Below are 11146 nucleotides of genomic sequence, written 5' to 3' on the forward strand. Positions count from 1 at the left end.
GAATTCAATAAAGATTTGTGCCTCGAATTTCCGTGCCCCGAATGCCCTAATGCCCAAAACGACGTCGTTTTGGGCATTAGCCTTTTTTTTTCTTTTTTTCTTTTTTCCTGCCATTTTTGACCTGCAGAGCTCAAATTCGAGAGGGAGAAAGAGAGAGAGGGAGAAAGAGAAAGGAGAGGAGAGAGGGAAAGAGAGGGAGAGAAGAGAGAAGAGGGAATGGAGACATAGACACACACAGAGGCCCGTGCATTCCGGCCGATTGTCGCAGCTCGGCGGATCCTCTTAGCTCGTCCGGCTGCCTCCGCCTGGCCGCCGTCGCCCCCCCTCTGCCTTCTTCTCTTCTTCTTTCTTTCTTCTTCTTCTGTCTTCGTCTTCCTTCTGCTTCCTTCTGCTTCTGATTTCTGATCGAAAAAAAAAAATTACAGCGACGAAATGACGTCGTTTCGTAGATTCGGGGCATTCGGGGGAAGCTCTTTCGAGCTCCCAATCACAATTGATATATATATATATATATAAGGTGTCTTTGTTTTGAAACATATTTTTGGATGAAAATTTTCAAAAATATGTTTGGTTACAAATTTTTTTTAAAAAAATTTAAAATTACTTTTCTTTATTACACATCAATCAATCACTTTTTTTCTCTCATCTCTCATTCTTAATTATTTTTTCTCACATACATCTACTTAATTACAATAAAATATCAAATCATCACAAATTCTAAAACTAATCTCAAAATATACAATCAAACAAATTAAAAAAAATTCTAAACTCCCTCTCTAAAATTTGTTTTTAAAATTTTATTTCAAAACACAAACTCCAAAAGTTTTCATGTGAATCCATAATTGTTTAAGAAATTCATGGTTTGGGAACCACCTAGAATTGGATGTCAAGATTTAAATGTGGTTTCCAATTAATAATAATAATTTAAAAAATAACATTAATGCAAACCCAACTAATACAACCTAATTTGCAAACCCAACCTCTACACGTAAGATAGAACAAGTGATTCACACACGTTATTTGTGCAACTCCAAAAAAAAAATACACATACATATATAATGTGTGTTACTTAAATGATAAGTACATCTATTATTAAATCCATGATCATAGGTGGCCAAGGTGATGTCGAAGTATCAGCCGAGGTGCCACGTGTCCTAGTCATGACGCTGAGGTGATCTCGGTTAGTCCGAGGTTATCTCCGAAGATATCAGAATCCAGGATAAGCAAATAAGGGACAAGAGTCCTAGAATGGGAGAGGATTTCAGTTTGGATAAAGATAAGACTCTTAGAGAGTTTATCACAATCTTACTAGGAGTCCAAGATTAGCAGTAATCTTAAGTCCATTGAAGCTAAGCTTCTATTGGGATTATGTAAGTGATGACTATAAAAGAGAGGCACCCCCATGGGTCTAAGGTACGCTTTTTATGCTCTGAGTAGTGAATTGAACACTTTTTCTATCTTTGAGAGATAACTGACTTGACCATCGGAGTGCCCCCGAGTAGATAAACCACCGCCGGAATCTCTTCTTTCTGTTGCAGGTCATTCAGGTGCCATCTATTTCGCCAGTGCTCTCCAGTTGAATACTAAGTTGGCTGTGTGGTCAGAAATTAACACACACAATTTGGCGCCGTCTGTGGAAAAGAAAAAAGAATAGATGACCAATGACGGACAGAAAGAGAAGGTTGGGGACGACACTCCAACTTGGAGTGGGAAACCTGTTGACTTTAACATTAAAGAAGACAACTGCAACGAAGAGACCCGTGATGGGAGTCACGGAGGAAATGACGTCGGCCAGGAGGGCGACGTGCCAAAGAAAATGGACCAAAGCGGGTATTACAACGAGGACGACCTCCAAGTATGGAAATAAAGATGCCTGCGGAGGGATGATAAGGTAAAGGCCATGACAGACAAATTGGCGGACCTACAAACTGTGGTCAATTTCATGATGCAGAACAACATCATGCAGCCACCATTCTCGCTACAAGATACGCCGATTCCAGCGGCCAAGAAAGATGCCCGAGAGGATGGGCAGCAAACAGTCCCTACAGTTCCCCAGCACTCCAAGAACGAAAAACACTCTCACCGGCCTTCAAGGGAGGTCGGACGAGGAGAGTCAAAAAGGGAAGAATCTAGAAGGACACATCGCACCAAGGACGCAGACCCCAAAGAACATCGGCATGTTCAAAGGCAGGAGTTGTGCTTCGACACAACTAACGGAGAAAGGTTGAAGAGGGCCCGCAATGAAGCTGAGAGTAATGCACCGAAAAGGCTGAAGTCAGGAGATAGCCGAGCTCCTGGACGGACCAAGGAGGATCTAAGGGATTACTTATAGAGAAGGCAACAAGATGCCGAGGTAACCTCCCTGGTCAAGTCGAGAACGCCGTTCTCGGTAGAATTAGATAGATTTGAAGCCCCGAAGAGGTTTAGCATGTCGAGATTCTAGATCTACAACGATAAGTCGGACCCCAACTTTCACGTCGGCTTGTACTTGAACTCGATGGCGTTATACACTGGGAACGAGCCGTTGCTTTGCAAGGTGTTCCCTTCATCCTTCGGAGAAATTGCATCGGACTGGTTTCACAAGTTGCCGAAAGGAACTGTGAAAACTTGGAAAGGCCTGGCCGAGATGTTTGTGGCCAGGTTCGTGACAAACAAGCTGCAGCCATTAAGGGTGGAAGCCCTGATGACCCTGAGAATCAGCGAGGACGAAAGCCTTAGCGCCTACGCAAAAAGGTATTATGAGATATTTAATCGAATACCAGAATGCAACCAAGAGGTGGTGGTCGTGTCGTTTAAAAATGACCTGAAGGATGACTGCCTGCTTCGGAAATCATTGGCAAAGACATTGCCAAAAAGCATGGAGGAACTTATGGCCAGGATAGAAAAGTATGCCAGGGCCGAGGAGGATATGCTGGGGACAAAGGCACCGAAACCAGAGAAGAAAAACGGCTCGCCGAAGCGAGGCCGAGGTGATGGTGGCTACAACAAACCAGAAAAAGGATTTAGGGCTGCTCAGGCAGTCGCAACCGTATTTCGAATTCCGATTTACAAAGTCTTGGAGAAAATCCACAATCAGCCCTACTACAGAGCACCAACAAGGGTACCAGGCGAGTTTATGGGAAGAAGCCTTGACAAGCACTGTGCTTACCATAATGAAGCTGTACATCTGACTCAGGGGTGCAGAGCCTTGAAGACACATCTGGAAGACCTGGTAAGACAGGGTCATTTAAGGGATATAGTATATGAAGCCAGGACAAGGGAAGGGCAGGCAAGACTGCCCCAGGCACCAACAGCACCACCCCCACTAGCACCACAACCACAGGCAGGCGGACCTCGACTGATCAATGTGATCCACTCAAAGGTAAATGAAAATGAGATAATGGGGGAAACCCAAAAGGTAAAACACCTTCAACATGTATATCAGGTCGGGAAAAAGAGACCTAGGGCAGGCGAGAGCCAATGACCAGTGGTGTCCTTTACTGAGGAAGACCTGGGAATGGTGTAGCATCCATACAACGATGCCTTGGTAATATCCCTCCAGATTGGAGAGTGCCAAGTGAAGCGCATCTTAGTTGACCATGGCAGCTTTTGTGACATAATGTATGTCAAATGTTACAAGGAGCTTGGCCTTCACCAAGATGACCTGGAGCAGTCTAATGGCCCAATGATTGGGTTCAATGGAATGCCGACGTGGCCACTAAGAACAGCAAGTCTGGAGGTGCAAGCTGGCACCAAGAGGATAAAAACAGAGTTCACCATAATCGACACCCTCTTCCCTTACAATCCAATTCTGGGAAGACCATGGCTGCATGCAATGGGAGCTGTTCCCTCAACATTGCACCAGCTGCAGCGATTCCCAACAGAGCATGAGATAGATAAGGTTAGAGGGGAAGCCCTGAAAAGAGTGTGGAAGCCCTGAAAAAAGTCCTTGTCCAACAAGGGGATGAAGAACGCTTCTTCCTTCTCGGCTCGGGCTTGGCCGAGAAAGAAGAAAAAGAATTGGAAGCGTTCTTGAGAACAAACATTGAGGTGTTTGCCTAGACGCCTTACGAGATGCCTGGCATTGACCCCGAGGTCACTTACCACAAACAGAATGTGGACAGGTGTAGACACCCCATTTTTGACCGACCTTGAGACTCAGACGTCACCAGTTGAGCGCTTGGTGATACTGCATATCGTGCTCGTCCAGAAGTTTCAGAGTCTCGGCTGCGAGCCTTGCCTCCGGACTTCCGGACTCTTTTGTGCTTTGCCTCGGTTTGCGAACCAGGCTCGATTTTCTCTGTTTCTTTTCCTAAAGGGAGGGAGAGGTCCCGTAGACCATCTCTCAGTGGCCGTGGGCTACATTTTGTAGTTATAGGCCATTTTGCCCATTTCGGAGCCCGGTTTCCGGTTTTTCGAAGCCATTGGCCGTGTGCTTCGGTTCGGGACCGCCTAACCATCTCCGTTTGCTCCGGTTTTTGGCATACTTCTTATTTACTCCCTTTTGAGGGACACTGAGGTCTGAGACACCCACTTCGTGGTCGAATGCCACTTTCGGTGCTTAACAGGCAGTTTTCGGGGCCCCAAACTGCGCGTTCTGGCCCCTGAACATTCGTTTTGCATCGGTTTTCGTTCATTTTTGGCAGGTACCTCTGTTTTATTACCAGGAAGGCCGTAGAAGGGTGGGAGGCCAGCAATTGTCTCAGCAACCAGTTATATTCCTCCAGCGCCCTCCGACGCCCGTTTTTCTCACTTCCAAGCCAATGTTGACCACCCTTGGACCATTTTCTTGAACTTCTAACCACATATTTGTGTTGTACACACATGGGAGGACCCTAAAAGTTAGTGGCCGGCCAGTAATTCCACCTGACCCTTTTGAACCCTTCCTAAAAATGGCCTATTCTCTCTCCTGTTTTACAGTTGACAATTTTGAACCATAAGGTTGTGTTGAGAGCACTTGGGAGGACACCAATTTGTGGTGGCCGGCCATTAAATCTTCTTGCCCCTTTTGACCCTTGGCCGGCCGACCATGGGGGGTGGCCGGCCGGCCACCTGTAGCTCCAAAAATGGGCCGGCCTTGCTCCTCAGGATGTGTACATTACAGCTGTGTATCTGTTTCCCTCCAAAAAAACCTGTATCCGGAGGACAACTTTTGGGGGAAAACTTGATCCATTTTCCCCCCACTTTTTCCCTCCATTTTCTCCCCCATTTTGGGCTACATAACAGAGCCTCCAGCTCTGTCTTGGAGGTTGGAAAAAATTGCCTTAGGCCCTTGCATGCATATCTCCCTCAATCTCTCTCATTTCCTTCAAAAAAACACCATAATCCTACCCTATTTTCATACCATCATCTAGCATCACCACCACTACTCCATTTCCAGCAGCTTGGGGAGCTTTCCAACAGCTAGGAGGCATCACTTCTCAAGCCAAGAAGCAACCAAGGGTTGGTCTTCAAGGGTAAGTGTCAATTCCCTCTCTTTGAACTCAACTTTGCAACATTTTTCTAGTTATTTTGCTTGCTTTTTTGAGCTCCGACCAAAACTGAAAGTACCCTTTATTTGAGCTCTATTTCATGTTTCATTAAGGGAATTTTGTCATTTGAGGTCCCCATCTTGCACTTGCTTCATTATCCCTCTTGTATGCCATAATCTTGCATAGTATTTTTGGCTTATGTGTGATCTGTTTTGGAGCATGATGTAAACTGTAGATAAGCTTATTTTGAGCCTTTATTCAACATTGAAGAAGGGCTCATCACTGTTTGGGACCTCCATGTGCCACTTGTCATTATACTCCTCTTTGGTCCCCATTTTTGCATGATTTATTAGCCTATTGTGTCTCTGTTTTTGGACCTTGGTCCGAACTGAAAGTGGCCATATTTTGACCCCCTTGTCATGTTTCATTGAGGGTCTTTGGCTGTTTGATGAATGTTTTGTATACTTTGTGTTTTGACCTCTTTTGGGCCCTACCTTGCATAGCATGTTGAGCATATTTGTATATTGTTTTGGGGGTTGCCATAAACTGTAAGTAGTCATATTTTTGGTCCCCCTTCAGTGTTGTAGAAGAGTCTTTTTCTGTTTGGGCTTTGCATCTACCACTTGCTTCATTGCCTCCCTTGCGGAGCCATCTTTGTATGATAATTTAGTCCCATTTGTCCTTACTGTTTGGCCATGCTTTGAACTGTAAAAATGCTTATTTTGGGGCTGCCTTGCTTCTATATTTTCATTCCATGTACCAATTATGCATGATTTGTATAGCTGTAAGCCATTTCACGTACCTAGTTTTGCATTTCGGGAGAAATTCCATGCATCGGGTGTCATTTCGCCTCGTTTCGGGGCTGTTTTGCCCCTCATTTTGCTACTGAAAATTGCATGTTTGCATATCATTTTCCATGTCTTTGCCATGTCTCATTAGAGTGGCATTTCGGTGCCTCATGGTCGGTTCTCGGTTTGCGTGCACGCGTGCACGCATTTCGAGTTGTCTTATTTTCATCTGATGGCCTCCTATGTGAGTGTGGCTGAGGCTCTCTCATGTTGGTGTAAGCCCATTATTGCATTGCGTATGCCATTTCATCCATAGCATTGTGTATGCTCGGTTGTGTATTACCTTATTGCATTGTGTATGCCATTTCATAACATTGTGTATGTTAGGATTGTATCTTAGATGCATTTCATGCATGTCATGCATATTGCATCGTGTTCGGGATAGAAGTTAGCCCGGGCACGGGAAACGAGGTACGTTTCGTACTCCGAGTGACGGAACGTGTCTCAATTCCCAGTCACCGACACTCCGGATTATTCATGATGGAGTTAGGTTCTTGTTGTATTTATATGTGCATTCATTCTACATTGAATTGCACAATTCGACCCCTTGGCCATCATACATCGATATGCGTGATTGGTGGCACGAGGATCGAGGCATGCATATATCTGTGAAAATACATTGCCATGCCCCTTTTCTGCTCTCTGTTGTAGCAAAATGAAGAATCAGCAACTTTTTGGAGCTTGGCACGCATTTCAAGAATAGGTGCAAACAGAGGCTAATTGGGGCATCGTCATGGATTTCCGCGCAAAGGCAACCCGGGCATGCATCATTCATCATCCGGAATGGAATCAAGGCAGTCCCTGGCTTGCATGCCAGTTTATTTATTTTCTTAGTTAATTTGTTAATTAATTAGGAATTTGTACATTATTTGGACTGTATTATTTGGACTGTAATATTCTTTTATTCGGGACTGTATATTTATTCGGACCCTCTGCGCGAGGGCAATGTTGTAATAAGTGTGCGTGAGTGTGATGTATATCTTCTAACCCCACGTCTTTCTTCCCTTTTATTTACCTGCTTATGATGGTTAGATTAGGGCATATTTCAATTAGCATACAGTATGACAGCATGTTTGCATCATTCATCTGTTTTGCATGCACCGGGCTCGGCGCATCATACTAACTGCATTTGTATTTCAATTCCAAGTTGAATACATGTTAGCTGTAGCATTCCATATGCCATGTTTAGAATAGCCGAGCCTGCTATAGTTTGCATTCTTGCATGTGTTGCATTAGGCATTTCTGTATACTTAGGATTCATGCATGATTTCTAATGAGTTTTTGTTTTGGCTTGGAGTACTCGGTGAGTTTTATGCTTTAGCATCCTTGCATGCGTGTGAGTGACTGCCATGAATAGCATGCTTACCATGAGACTATATGCTTATGTGATATAACTGCCTGAATGCCTGTGGGTGAAGGTTGGGTTACTTGGATTGGAATAAATCATCAACTGTTTGTTTTAAGCCCACTAGATAGTGGCAAAACCATCTTTTCTAAGCCCACCTGCAGGTGGCAAAATCTGCATTTTAAGCCTACTTGCGAGTAGCAAACTATCTTTCAAATAAACAAGCATGAAATGTTTTGTTCCAATTCGGGTGACCCAGTCTATACTTATATGCTGTGTGCATCACATAGTAACCTAGGCTAATAAGCGGAATAAGGACACACAAAGTTTTCAAAAATAGATATCATGGTTAGTAGAGGCCGATCTTTGATCGGGCGAGCGGGGGTGCTCACGAAGTGACCTTCCCCAATCGTACCCAAGTTCCCGAGCCAAGGCAACTTTGGTGATGACGGACACGTGGCCTTTGGCACCGAGTCAGGGTTTCCTAAATTTCCCATTAAAAAAACATCTAGGTGGCGACTCTGTATCTGGCAAAGCAGTCCATGTTTGGCACTTCTTTCAAAAATCTGTTTTCTCAAAACGATTTGCCGGATTTGGACTCTTTGGTTCAGACTTAGAACCGTGACAATTTGAGAGTCCTGAGCTGTAGTGACCCCAAATGAACAGAACGGGAGCTCGTTCCTCCCGGGGCGTTCGGGGACGTCTACAACAGGTCAGCCAAACCTATAATCCAACGAGCCAGAAGGCCGACGTTGACGCACGTTGAGGCAGTAGAAGAAGAAGTGGACAGACTGCTGGAGGCCAGAGCCATTCGAGAGATAAGTTAGTCGACATGGTTATCAAATACGGTTGTTGTGAAAAAGAAGAATGAGAAGTGGAGGGTCTGTATGGACTTCACTAGCTTGAATAAGGCTTGTCCCAAAGACAGCTTCCCATTACCCAAGATTGGCCAACTGGTGGATGCCATTTCAGGGCATGAGAGGATAAGCTTCCTGGATGCTTACAAGGGGTACCATCAGATAACCATGTACCCGCCAGATAAGGAGAAGATTGCGTTTATCACCCCAAAAGGATTGTATTGCTATAGAATGATGCCTTTTGGGTTGAAAAATGCTGGAGCAACTTAGTAGAGATTGGTAACCAAGATGTTCAGACATCTAATTGGCAAAGCAGTAGAAGTTTACATAGATGACATGGTCATGAAGACCAAGGAACTTGAAGGTCATCTGGTCGACCTAAAGGCAGTCTTTGACATCCTTAAAATATATCGGCTCTGACTCAATGCATTGAAGTGTGCATTTGGAGTGGGGTCTGGTAAGTTCTTAGGATATTTGGTAACCAGAAGGGGCATTGAGGCAAGCACAGATCAGATCAAGGCTATCTTAGAACTGAAGAGCTCAACATCGGCAAAACAAGTATAGATGTTGACTGGAAGGGCTGCAGCCCTGAACAGATTCATAAGCAGAAGTTCTGACAAATGTAAGCCTTTTTTCAACTTAGTAAAGAAAGCCACAGACTTCTTATGGACCGAAGAGTGCGAAGCCGCCTTAACCGACTTAAATAAGTATTTGACCACAGCTCCAGTTCTCTCAAATCCAGTACCTGGAGAGAAGCTGTTCTTATACTTGGCAGTTTCAGAACATGCAGTAAGTGTAGTGGTAATCCGAGAAGAAAAGAGAGAACAAAGGGCTGTTTACTATGTAAGTAAAACCCTTGCAGATGCAGAGACCAGATATCTACCCTTAGAGAAGTTAACACTGGCTTTAGTAATGGCCTCCAAGAAACTGAATCATTACTTTCAAGCCCACAAAATTGTAGTGTTAACTGAACACCCCTTGAAGTCCCTGTTGCAGCAGGGAGATCTGACAGGAAGAATAGCCAGATAGGCAGTGGCCTTGGGCCAATATGACTTGGAATTCAGACCTAGAACAGCAATCAAAAGCTAAGTTTTGGCCAATTTTGTGGCCGAATTCACACCAGGTTCCATCACACATCAGGCTCCGTTGAGCCAAATTGTGCGATGTCCAGGTGAACAAGAAAAAACCCAGCGGGGGACAACAAAACAAAAGACGGAAGATAAGTTCAGGCCCTGCAGTATTTACATCAGCGACTCATTCCGGCTGTTCGTTGATGGGAGTTCAAACCGACAAGGAGCGGGGGCAGGAGTAGTGCTCGTATCTCCGGATGGGCAGATACTGGAACAATCTATTTGTTTAGGGTTTAAAGCCTCAAACAACGAGGCAGAGTATGAAGCACTAATCACAGGGTTAAAGCTAGCAGTAACCATGGAAGCCGACGATGTAATAGTCTTTTGTGACTTCCAACTTATAGTCAATCAAGCAACAGGGGAATTTGCAACCCGAGATGAAAGGACGTCAGCCTACGCAAAGGAAGTAAGCAGACTGGTAGCCTTATTTCAAAATTGTAGACTACAGCAGGTAAGCCGAGATGACAACAGCCATGCCGATGCTCTGGCCAACCTAGCTAGTGCAATGAAGCCTGGAGAGGCAAGAACAATAATGGTTGACTACTTGTAAGATTCAAGCATAGGACCACTGAGTACAAAGCATGAAGCAATGTGTGTGGAGATAGGACCAAGTTGGATGGATACAATAGTAGTATTCCTTAAAGAAGAAAAATTGCCAAACGACCAAAAAGAAGCGCACAAGATCAGACTTAAGTCGGCAAGATTCAGTTTGACAGCAGAAGGCCATCTCCACAGAAGATCCTTTACTGGACCCCTTATAAAGTGTGTGCATCCTGCACAGGTTGAAGACTTTCTATACGAAATACATGAAGGAGTGTGTGGAAGCCACGCTGGAGGTAGGTCACTTGCTTATAGGGCCATTACTCAGGAGTATTGGTGGCCCTACATGCAGAAAGATGCTGAAACTTATGTCAAGAAGTGTGAGAAATGCCAAAGGTTTGCACCCTTGATACACCAACCAGCAGCAGACTTGAACCCAGTGTCCAATCCTTGGCCATTTGCCCAATAGGGCATGGATTTTGTTAGGAAACTGCCCAAGCAACTGGACAAAGGAAGTACTTGCTGGTAGCAACAGATTACTTCACCAAGTGGGTAGAAGCAGAACCCTTTGCTAAGATTCAGGACGTTGATGTGAAGAACTTCATATGGAAAATCATCATCACCAGGTTTGGAATCCCAAGAGCAATAATAGCTGACAATGGCACACAGTTTGACAGCAAGCTAATCAAGAGCTTTTGTACAAAGTTCAAAATCAAGAATTATTTTTTCACCCCAAATTTTCCTCAAAGTAATGGGCAAGCAGAAACATCAAACAAAGTTATCTTGGATGAGATTAAGAAGAGGCTGCAAGTAGCAAAGGGAAAGTGGGTGGATGAATTACCCAGTGTACTCTGGGCATATCGGACTACGCCAAGAAGATCAATTGAGGAATCCCCATTTGCCATGGCTTACGGCACAGAAGCAGTCATTTCTCTGGAGGTCGGCATTCTAGGGATCAGAACCCAGGGAGTGGAGA

The sequence above is a fragment of the Camellia sinensis genome, chromosome 14 (genome assembly GCF_055761805.1).
Source record: "Camellia sinensis isolate YWXY chromosome 14, ASM5576180v1, whole genome shotgun sequence".
NCBI classification, from domain to species: Eukaryota; Viridiplantae; Streptophyta; class Magnoliopsida; order Ericales; family Theaceae; genus Camellia; species Camellia sinensis.